General features: G+C 46.0%; 1 pseudogene across 1 annotated transcript; it reads right to left on the reverse strand.

The window, feature by feature from the left end:
* Positions 1-2,717: 2,717 nt before the first annotated feature.
* LOC308399833 lies at positions 2,718-10,538 on the reverse strand (annotated as a pseudogene). Its single transcript has 9 exons — positions 9,960-10,538; positions 9,349-9,436; positions 9,130-9,247; positions 5,501-5,606; positions 5,229-5,366; positions 4,830-5,033; positions 4,060-4,167; positions 3,668-3,834; positions 2,718-2,985 (listed from the first exon to the last, which is right to left on the reverse strand). The product of its transcript is annotated as an uncharacterized misc_RNA (transcript).
* Between the last annotated feature and the right edge of the window lie 1,777 nt (positions 10,539-12,315).

Genomic DNA, 12,315 nt, shown 5'->3' on the forward strand with positions numbered 1-12,315 from the left:
AGACTACGATGACCTGAACGACTGAGAACCTTAACAGACAGTTCTTCCCTTCATTCATCATGCCTGATTTCAAAACACCAAGATGGCAGTCGTGAAAACACTCATCTTGAGTCTTCATGGGACTACGGTGAGATCAGTTATGCCTCTTATGATGCTGTCCCAGACTTCAAAGCAGTATAAAACATGTTTGCATCCTGTAACAACTCCCACTTCCCTCATTACCTTCTGTGTATTTATAGTTTTGTATGACTTCTTATGTTCCTGTTAATAAAGACCTGCCTTTGAGTTCATCCCCGTGTGTCTAGAGCCGTGCATTTGGGTCCTCTCTTGCCTTCACACAGCCGCCGCACGACAGAACGACGCAACCACGAAATGGACCCAGCAGGCTCCGCCCGTGAGGGAGATATTCTCCGTGTACAGAGTCTGGTGCAACGAATAACCCGCGCCTCGGACTCACGGACAATTTCCGTCGGACTTAACGCCATAAAGGCAATAATCGAGGGAAACCCTTTCCTTCACCAGCTCACCTGCTATGAGGGCTTTATTGACGAACTGAGCCGAGCCAAGGAGGCATTACAAGCTCGTGAGCTGGCAGACAGTGTCTGTTCCCGGGATTCCACACCACAGCGACTGCAGACGGAGATCTCCGCCAGTCAGCCGCCGCAGCAGCAGCGAACTAAGCTCGCCGCGACGGCATCGCAGCAGCAGACGGGGCTCTCGGTATCGCAACAGCGGCTGCTAAAACGAGAGGGTTTTTTGGCGCTGCTGCCGCGGAGCCCTTCTCCATCCCCTCTCAGCTCTGACCGTCGCTCTCCCGCTGCTTTCCTAGCAGCGATGAGGTCGGATGATGAAGAGGAGACCGTCACCCCCGCATCATCACCGGTTTCCCCCGTCACCTCCGTTCCCTCATCAAGGAGGAGACGCCGTCGCCGGTCCTCTCCTCAGCCGGATTCCGGGACTACTGAGCAGCCGGCTGGGGTGAGTGACAAAGACACTCTTTCTGTTCACTCTGAGGCTAGTTCTCACTACTCTGAATGCAGGAATGCAAACTCTGTGACTCTTGCCGTAGGCTCTAAAGGCTCACGATCTGTAAATGTTGAATCCGAACCCGAACTTCTTATGAACCGTTGTACTGCCCGGAGGGTCAACTCAGAGACCGTTTCTCCTACGTTTGGACTCATATTTGAGAAAGATTATCCTTCGCTAGTGTTTCCTAGGTCTGAAAACTTGAAGTCAGCATTTCCTGAGTTAGAGACACCTGCTTCTGTGCCCTTTACCTGTGTGTCTGCTGAGAATGATTGTTTTGCAGTTAAGCTCACCACTGGGGCTTTAAAACCTGCCTCCTTAGATGTTAAAGCAGTAAAATCCAAGACTGTAAATGTTCCTGTGATAGCTCGACCCCAGCTCGTTACTTCTGAGCCATCACCCCAGGGGAAAGTCCATTCTGACGTATTTACTGATTCGAATGTTCTTGAGTCAGGGGGCTCTACACCCACCACTGTTTTCCCTAGGTTTACTGCTTCCAGCGATCCGGAGGTAAAAGACTTTGTTTCATCTGCCTCTCCGGTGCACAGACCTATGTTTACATCGGCTATTAACCCCTCCTCTGTCAGTATAAGCATGGTTAGCTCCGAAGAAAGAAGCTCTAAGACTGTTGGTGCATCAGCTGATCACATTTCTCTAGAGTCTGTAAACACTGAAGGTGGTGCATTAGTGCCTGTAAGCTACAGCTTTAGCACACTTAACGCTATGAAGTCAGAGCGCTGTTCCTCATCCGCTCACTCAGGGCAGGGAATTGATCTCTTGCAGACTGTTCTTTCTAGGCCCGCCTCCCAGGCCCCTTGCGTTCTAGGGATAGCTGCGGCCCAGCACTCCCCTGCACCTATCTCAGTTCCCCAGGTGAGGGGGGCTGGCGCCCAGCTGGTCCCTGTTCCGGTTTCCGGGTCGACTGAGGCTCTGCTGGTCCCTGCACCCGTATCAGCTCCTCGGGTGGGGACAGCAGCCGCCCAGTCCCTGCCGAAATCTGTGCCAACCACTGAGGTGGGGCCCGCCAGGACCCAGCCGATCTCTGCACCTGTACCTGCTCCTCAGGTGGGAGCGACTGGTGTCCAGCAGGTGCCTGCACCTTTCATCCGCATTGTAGGCTCAGGGGACCCGACACCACCACCTGTCCAACATTCGCTCCCACAACCATCATTACACTCAGCTGCACAGGATGCTCCTCAGTCAGTCAGTCAGCCTTCTCCTCAGTGTACAGTCCAGCCTTCTCCCCAACCGCCATTACTACCACTAGTTCAGTTTGCTACCCAGTCTCCCTCAGTTCAATCTGTAGCTCTGCCTCCTGTGTCCCCGCTGGCTCTGTCTCCTGTGTCCCCCGCACCTCAGTCAGCTACCCCACCACAAGCTCAATTTTCACCTCTACCATCACTTCAGTCATCAGTTCAGTCTGCCACTCAGTCGCCCGTAGCTCCATCATCCACACCATCACCCGCTTCTCTTCCACCACAACCATCACGACACTCAGCCATTCAGGCTGCTGCTCAGTCAGTCATTCAACCTGTAGTCCTGTCATTAATGCACTCCTTAGCTGAACCATTAGCACAGTCACCGTTAACTCAGTCATCCACTCCACCGCCCACTCCACTGTCACCACAACCATTACTACAGCCATCAGTTTGGTCCCCTGTAGCAGTTTGGTCTTCTGGTCAGCTTAACATTCAGCCAGGGGTCCCGATACCCTCTGGCGCTACATCAGCTCCGGCTGGAAGCTCGGATGAGCCCATCCAGCACTCCGCGGCTTCCACGCTGCCACCTGCCTTGTCCGCTGGGGGTTCTGGAGAGCCCAGCCAGCCCTTCCTCGTCTCCGCTGGAGGGTTCGAGGGGCCCGGCCTCCGGTCCCGCTCTGTAGCCGCCGCCTTCCACACGGCCGGCCTCCGGATCTGTTCTGCCGCCGTTGCCGTCCGCAAGGGCTGTCTGGAGTCAGCCCTTGAGGGGGGGTATTGTCATGGTCCTGGGTCATTTTGACCCAGTGTTCTCAGTTTTCCTGTGGTTTTGTATTTTGTTCCTTATGTCCATTGGATTGTTTGGTTTGGTAGTTGGATTCCCCCTGTGTCCATGCTTTTATTGTGGTGTTTGTTCTGGTATCGTGTTCCCGTCCGTTGTGTTCTGTGTTCTCCTCATCCCCTCGTATTCATCCTTGTTCTCTGCCTCTCTCTCTGTGCTCATCTCTGTGTACTGTGTTGTGTTTAAGGTCCACATCTTGGTGTCAGTATTTTCAGTTTCGTGTCCTCCCTGCTCGGTCATGAGTAATTGTCTTCAGCTGTGTTCCCCGTGTGTTCCCACTTCCCTCATTACCTTCTGTGTATTTATGTCAGAGTGTCCCTTTGTTCTGTGTTGCGTCATCCTTCTAGGTTGTGTGCATTTCCCGTGTCTTCCCAGCGCCTCAGCTTTAGTTTCTCCCAGTATAGTTTTGTATGACTTCTTATGTTCCTGTTAATAAAGACCTGCCTTTGAGTTCATTCCCGTGTGTCTAGAGCCGTGCAATTGGGTCCTCTCTTGCCTTCACACAGCCGCCGCATGACAGTTAATACTTCTCATGGATATCTCAGATCTCCATCACAAATAAAATAATAAAGGGCCATAATAAGAGTTAGAAATCCATTGTTACCGCTCAAGCTCCAGTCTGGCCCTCTCCTCCTCCAGCCGAGCCTGGATCTCCATATTAAGGGCAACTTCCAGCTGCTGCTGTGTCAGCTCCAGCTCCCTGATCCTCTTCTTCTGTTGTTCAGCCTCCTTTTCCTTCACCTGCATCTCAGCCTGCATGCTGTCTTTTATCTATGCACACACACACAGCTACATAAACAGATGCACCAACAGAGCGGTATAAACTGACCTATTCCTGAATCACCTTTTCCTGGACTGTCATAACCATTTTTCCAAATCATTAAAGATGTGAATTTTATAATGACAGTCAACATTTTGCTGCAGTTCTCAAAGATCAAAGTCAAGGAGAAAAGACTCTGTACATAATTGGTGTCAAGTGGAAAACTTTTTTTTTACCATCTCAGCCTCTTTCAGCTGTCTTTCCAGTTCCATCTGCACCTCCCTCTGCTTCCTCCGCTCTCTCTCCTCTGCCTCCCTTCGGCGAGTTTCCAGTTCCCGAGCATGCTGTGAAACAGATGAAAGAGCCATTGTTTGGTTTGTGTTTTCACCTCTATCCAGCAGGTGACACTAGGCCATCAGCTTCGAGGTTCAACGTATTGTGCTTTCAGCGGTGCTCTTCTTGATAACTTGGTTGAAGTAAGTGGGTATTTGAGTTCATGTTGCTTTCCTTACAGCTGTAAGTAATCTGCTCATTCCGCTTTTGATCTTTGGCACCAACAAGTGATTTTTTTCCCAGAGAAGTGCTGCTCACAGGAGATTTCCTCTATTTCAGACCATTTTCTATAAACCGGTTAGATGGTTGTACAGTTTCTGAAATACTCAGACAAGCCTGTCCGACACAAACAACAATGCATGTTCAAAGTCATTTAAATCCCATTTGACCTTCAGCAGGTCATCTTATTAATGTATACATGCCTAAATGCACTGAGCTGCTGCCATGTGATAGGCTGATTAGGTATTTGACCTAATGAGCAGCTCAACAGGTGTATCTAACAAAAATGTGGCCAGTGAGTGTACATGGTACTTTTTAAATGGACAAAATGAACTGCACTGGCAGCTGCCCAGTGCCACTATGACTTAGTTAAATAATCACTACCATGGATAGTTTGGTGCATGATGTAATTAAATAAATATTACAAAAAAAGATTCTTATAGCCCTCACTTACCTTGATAATGTTTTCAATCTCTAAGTCCTGTTTGTCTTTCTCTTTTTCTGTCTTCTCTGTCTCATGGATAGTCGAGTCATCAGATTGGCTGCCCCTGCTGCTGCAGCTGCTGCGGGCGCTCCGGCTGCGTTCCCGCTGACTGTTTTCCCGCTGGATCCGTCTCTTCAGTTTGAGTTCATGGTGAAGGGAAGACTTTCCCTCACTCTGAAGACGGAGGGCAGTTTGAATGGCTGAATACCAGATGTAAAATCTTGGGTATACTTTCCATTTAACTTTCCGAGTCAGACTGAATAGGATGGGTTATCTTTTAAAAATGAGGACTGGTGTAGCTTTACAGAGTAATTGAATACATGTTTCGGAAAATATGTTAATCCCTTTTGGATAAAGTGGCTGACTGACCTCCACCTGCCGGAGCACCTCTCTGAGAGGTTCAGTAGCCGATGCCATCAGCTCAGTATGGAACGCACCACTGACTGGGAGAGTTTTGGTCCGCATGAACTTTAGGCGCCGAGAGTTTTCCTGGAGGAAATCCAGAGCCTGAGAAGTCAAAGAAGACAGCAGAAATGACAAGAGCAGCTCTAACAACTTTTTTGATGGTTGAGAGAAGACAGAAAAGAGAACACAATAGATTCACGGTATATTAAAGCAGCAAGAATATATGAATGCATTACCTGCTGGTGCCCTGCAATAACCCTGCCATCTGGAAAAAGCTAGTTGGCCACAGAGCACACAGGATTCTCCATCCCCAGACTCTTGCAGTGCTCTTTTGCCTGCAGACTAGGGCTGCCACAAACGATTATTTTGATAGTCGACTAGTCACCGATTATTTTTGCGATTAGTCGACTAATCAGACTATCCACTCTGCCATAGCTCGGCTACAGACTCAGCACCCGAGTGCCTTTATTGTGATCTCGGGTGACTTCAACCATGTATCACTGGACAATACACTACCAACATTCAAACAATATGTGGACTGTCCCACCAGGGGAGAGAAAACTTTAGACTTACTGTATGCTAACGTCAAGGATGCATACAGCTCCTCCTCCCTCCCCCCACTTGGTAGGTCAGATCATAACCTGATTCACCTCACCCCCCGCTATGTGCCAATTGTGAGGAGGGAACCTGTGACCACCAGGACTGTTAGGAGGTGGTCAGAGGAGGCAATAGCGGAACTACAGGGCTGTTTCGAGGTGACCGACTGGGAAACACTCTGTGAGCCTCACGCCGAGGACATCAATGGGCTTACTGAGTGTATCACAGGCTACATAACTTTCTGCACCGACTCCATTGTTCCAGCTCAGACTGTTCATTGTTACCCAAATAACAAGCCGTGGGTGACTAAGGACATCAAAGCCCTCCTCAACAACAAGAAGAGGGCTTTCAGAGGGGGCAACAAAGAGGAGGTGAGGAAGATCCAGGTGTTACTAAAGGACAAGATCAGAGAGGCTAAGGACAATTACAGGAGGAAGCTGGAGTGGAAACTCCAGCAGAACAGCATGAGAGAGGTGTGGAGGGGCATGAAGACCATCACTGGATTCAGGCCAACCAACAGCAGGGGAGCTGAGGGAGGTGAGAATAGAGCCGACGAGTTGAATCTGTTTTTCAATAGATTCGACACCACAGTGTCTGCTCCTACCCCCACAACCTCACCTGCAGTCAGCCTGGAATCCAGAACCACACCACTGTGCCAGCCTCTCTCTTCACATGTTGCCTCCTGTGAGATTCCTGACACCCCTCCCCCACCCATCACCTTCACTCAATACCAGGTTGAGATGCAAATGAGGAGACTTCACTCAGGCAAGTCTGCTGGACCAGACGGAGTGAGTCCCCTTGTCCTCAAGACCTGTGCCCCCCAGCTGTGTGGAGTCTTTCATAAACTGTTTATGCTGAGTCTGAGTCTGCAGAGGGTCCCGGTGATGTGGAAGACATCATGCCTCGTCCCTGTACCAAAGACGCCTCGTCCCAGTGGCCCCCAGGATTACAGGCCCGTGGCACTGACCTCCCACATCATGAAGACCCTGGAAAGGCTCATCCTGGACCAGCTGCGACCCATAGTAAGACCACATCTGGATCCCCTTCAGTTCGCTTATCAGCCTCGTCTCGGAACAGAGGACGCCATCATCTACCTGCTCAATCGTGTCTACACCCATCTGGACCAGCCGGCGAGCACTGTGAGGGTCATGTTTTTTGACTTTTCCAGTGCTTTCAACACCATCAGGCCGACCCTCCTGGGTGATAAGTTAGCAGCGATGCAGGTGGATGCTTCTCTGGTGTCCTGGATTGTTGATTACCTGACAGGAAGACCACAATATGTACGTCTCCCACAGTGTGTGTCTGACAAGGTGATTAGCAACACAGGGGCACCACAGGGGACTGTCCTCTCCCCCTTCCTCTTCACCCTCTACACCACAGACTTCAGCCACTGCACAGAGACCTGCCATCGTCAGAAGTTTTCTGATGACTCTGCGGTGGTTGGATGCATCAGCAGGGATGATGAGACAGAGTACCGGGCTGTGGTCGACTCCTTTGTCACGTGGTGTGAGCAGAATCATCTGCAGCTCAACGTGGCAAAGACCAAGGAACTGATCGTGGACTTCAGGAAGACCAGGAAACACTTGACCCCTGTTTCAATCCAGGGGGTCAGTGTTGACATTGTGGAGGACTATAAATACCTTGGAGTACACATTGACAATAAACTGGACTGGGCTAAAAACACCACAGCACTTTACAGGAAGGGCCAGAGTCGTCTCTATTTTTTGAGGCGACTGAGGTCCTTCAACATCTGCCAGAAAATGCTGAGGATTTTCTATGAGTCTGTTGTGGCCAGTGCGATCCTCTATGCTGTTGCATGCTGGGGGAGCAGGCTGAGGGTCGCAGATGCCAACAGACTTAATAAACTGATCCGTAAGGCCAGCAATGTTGTGGGGATGGAGCTGGACTCCCTCAAGGTGGTGTCGGAGAGGCGGATGCTGTCCAAGATAAAGACAATGTTGGATAACACCTCCCACCCACTCCATGACATGTTGGTCAGTCACAGGAGCTCGTTCAGTGAGAGACTGAGATTACCGAAAAGCACCACTGAACGACACAGGAAATCATTCCTGCCTGTGGCCATCTCCCTGTACAACGCATCCACTTAACACACTGTTTGCTGCTACAGCTACACATGTTTCTTTTCCAACTATTTATTTATAAGTGACTTATGTATGTATGTATGTATATATATGTATATATTGTACTATTCTTAGTTAGCGTATTGTCTGTCTTGTCTTAATGTTGGTTTAAAATGGAGCACTGTAACAAAAAATAATTTCCCCCAGGGATCAATAAAGTATTCTGATTCTGATTCATCATCCATTGGATGTAAAACGTTCAGCTTATTGCACCAGCAGCATCTGCTCTTATATAACTATCATTAGCTTACAGCTTTAAGTGTTTAAGGTATGTGCTAACTAAAAATAAAGACAAGATGATAGTTTATTAAATTTTAATGAAATTTGCAGATTGTTTCGGTGAAGTTTAATAAACTCCTTGCTATCTAAAATATAACAGGACACCGGAGAATATTCTCGAGCATCTCACACTTCTGATAATCAGCTGTCTGCTTGACGTTTATTCAGCTGTGTAAAAACTATAACTTTAATCTCAGCAAAACAGATTTACTCAGGAACAAATAAAATACTAAAATAAGCCAAACAATAACATTTTTAAGTTATCTAAGTGACTTATATATCATGTTTAACCTGAGCAGCGAAAGACAGCGGTGTGTTTGAAAACGATCTGCCGGGAGTCCGGTGTTCTCACGGCTCTAGTGAGCCTTGCCCCGGCTAGCTATCGAGCTAGTGGGTAACAGACGTCTCCGAAAACATCGGAGCGCTTTTGAAAATATGTGGTGTCTTGATAAACTGAGCAGATATTTGAGGTTTACACAGCTACATTCTCGCCTGAAAATATGTTAAACGTTTATTTTGTGACCCAGAAAGAATAATAAGAGTAATATTAAAACTAACTAGCTGCCGCCATTGTTGGAAACTGAGCTAGGCCGCGCTATGAATTCTGGGACACCGCTTCTTCTTCTTCTTCTTCTTCTTCTTCGGGGTTTAACGGCTGGCATCCTTGTATATGCAGTGCTGCCATCTTCTGTTTCAGTCCGTTATTACACTCTTAAATCCTACTACTTATTCCTGCGTCTTTTGTGATCTTACAAAGCTTCAAACGCCGCCTCGACTATTAAATCAGTCGTCGACGATTTTGATAGTCGACGTAATCGTGACTAGTCGACTAATCGTGGCAGCCCTACTGCAGACAGGCATAATTATACTGAGCCTGAGGTCTACCAGTGACTGACAGCATCCCACTGGGAACCAGTTCTGAGGCCTTCTGCATAGTCTCCGCTCGCACCTTCACTGCATACAAAGCTAGAAGATGCATAAGGAGTAAATACAGAATATTAACCAAAGTTGTGATTAAAACACCTTTTACAAGTGCACAAAAAAACCCAAAAAAGAAATCTTTCTACCTTCTGCAAAGTTCATCGCCCCAGAAAAGACAAGAGCAGCAAATTCTCCGACACTGAAACCTGCAGCAGCGACACACATCTCAATGGCCTGTGTACAGCAGGAAACAAGTCAAAAAAAAATAAAAAAATAAAAATGTAACAGCCTCCCGATTATGACCGATATATCATTTATGTCACTGATACATCCGTAACTGAAATTAACTCAGAACAATTTGTTTATTTTTTTAAATGGTCATTCAGAATCAGAAGATTATTTACGGTGATGTTTTTGGTGGGAGTGAAACAACAATCTACTGATAAAAACAATAAAAACAAGATGTGATAATAAGAAATAACCACTGTTGGAAGCCTTATTTACTCTACCGCCTTAATCAGGTGCAGTAATTAAAGTTGAAATGAGAAACTTTGCATTTGAAAGATGCTCTTCTACTGGGCACTCAAGCATCATTCATCCACACCCTCATACATAATGTGCGCACATTTTAAATATAAATTAATATTACTGTAGCAGTATTTTTTAAAAATGAAAAAAAAAAAGATAAACTGGCCACATTTAAGAAGGCAGGACCTGCAGTTATTGTCCTTTTTCCAGACATTTATCTGGCACTTACTTTGGGGTTTTCTTGGTTGAGTCTCTCCACAGCAGCCAGGGAGGTGACAAACACCGCCGGCTGACAGTGAACCGTTTTCTGCAGCTCGTCCTCGGGGCCCTCCAGACACAGAGACAGCAGGTCGTAACCCAGGATCTTCTGGGCTACGGTGAACATTTCTTTAACGTTGGGGTATTTTAAAAGTCCTCTGCCCATGCCCACAAACTGGCTGCCCTGACCGGGGAAGAGGAGCACGGAGCAGCCGCTGGGGTCTTTTTTGGGTCTCCGCTGAGGCGCCGCGGCTGGCTCGCTGTTCGGGGGAGAAGCGGGAACTTCAGCCGGAGAAGGGTAATCTCCAGCCGTGGAACCGGGCTTGTTGGTGGACAGCGTCCTGCTCAGAGAGACCAGCGACCTGACCTTCCCTCTGGAAGATGCTGCCATCCTGACTGCCACTGATGCCAACATGAGCTGTTCCTCATCCAACGACGTGTCTGCGGATGAAATAAGACGCACAGCCCGCCCGGACAAACTGTAATCACCGAAAGAGTCAACTTTGCTTGAACTCAACTCTGACATCTGCTCGGCATGACACCTCACAGGGAGACGAAAAGAATATTCAGAATACAATTGACAAATGCAAAAAAAACCTCTAAACCATTGACTACAGAGAGATTTAACGTTGTTCGGCAGGATAATGTTGACCAAGGTTGAATCTTTGTCCAGATTAATCTATCCAGCTTATTCCCTAGCCATCCCACCAAGAATTATAAAAGACATAAATAAGGCGAATTTTAATTTCATATGGAAAAATAAACATCATTATATTAGTAACAGGGACTTGATAAAAGATTATGAAGAGGGGGGTTTAAAAGCAATCGATTTTGAAATAATGAATGGCATTTTAAAGATTAATTGGCTACGATCTTTCTTGAAAAATGATAATGAGATGTGGTTCTTGATGCCATCTCTTATTTTCAACAAAGTTGGGGGGATCCTTTTAGTATGTGATTTTGACATTTCTAAACTACCCATAAAACTTTCCAAATTTCATCAACAAGTTTTGTTAAATTGTAAATTAATGTTTAAACATAACTTTAGTCCCCACAATGTTCCATTGTGGAATAATAGGGTGATATTGAATCGGGGGAAATCTATGTTTGTGGACGAATGGATGACAAAACAAATTTGGTCTGTGACACATATAATGGATGAAAATGGAGATATACTTGAATTAAACAGGCTTAATGAGAAATATGACATGAGTTGCTCGTTCGAGCTCTATAAAAAGGTTTCACAGAATATCCCAACAGTCCTTGTAAATACAATAAAGAACAATTTTTCAAATATACAGACTACAAATTTACATAAAGTTAAACTAGATGGTCTTGACTTGGTTAATGGAAAATGCAATAATCCATTTTTGAGGAGGTATTTGGTTAACACCTTATATCCAGGTAGGACAAAATTCTCCCTGTTCCATAAATCTCTTAAGCTAATAAATAAGCCCCAAGCAATCAAATTGCATAGATTTTTAGAAGAGTTTGATTTTTCTTAGCCCCTTATTTAAGTTATGTGTCTTGTTTATGGAACCTCACTTTTAGAGATTTTATGATCCCCCTTGTCTTCTTTATTTCTGTTCCTTGTTTTTCATTCTTTTTTTTATTGTTATTTATTTTTGTATTGGTTATTCATCTTTTTATATTATTATTATGTAGATGTGTGAATATGGATGTGTATGTATGCATGTGTATATGCATATATATGTATATATATGTATATATATGTATGTGTGTGTGTGTGTGTGTGTGTGTGTGTGTGTGTGTGTGTGTGTGTGTATGTATGTATGTTTACTTTCAGTTATTGTCGATTTCATTGTGGTGTACAGGAGATGTGATTCTGTTCTGATTGATTTAATATGTCGCTTGTCTCTTTGAGATTGTCATTGTTATTGTTCTAAATAAAGTTCATTTAAAAAACAAAACAAAACAAAAAACCTCACAGGGAGACGCCATGTTGTTTATAAGGAGTTTATTCTCGTCTTCTTCCGGTTGACGTTCAGGCTCTCTCACGGTGCAGCGCCACCTCAGGTCAAATTATGTCATGCTCTAATGTATCGTGTTTTTCTTTTCTGTGCTTTAATTTGTCTACAAAGTGAAAATAACCATAAGAGCTTTTAAGTATACACAGACATGCGCTTCTTAAATTTAGCTTAATTGGCTCCACAGGTAGGAAGTAAAAAAGTAAAAAAAAACTTCCTTGCTGTACTTAATTTTTACTCCCTACATTTTTAAACAAATATCTGTAGTTTCCACTCCGTATTTTTGACAGAGAGGAGGGCTGGGTAGCCGTAGTTTTTGTTGACCGCTGCGCTGCACAA

Source organism: Rhamphochromis sp. 'chilingali' (genome assembly GCF_963969265.1).
Source record: "Rhamphochromis sp. 'chilingali' genome assembly, chromosome: 7".
Classification (NCBI taxonomy): Eukaryota; Metazoa; Chordata; class Actinopteri; order Cichliformes; family Cichlidae; genus Rhamphochromis; species Rhamphochromis sp. 'chilingali'.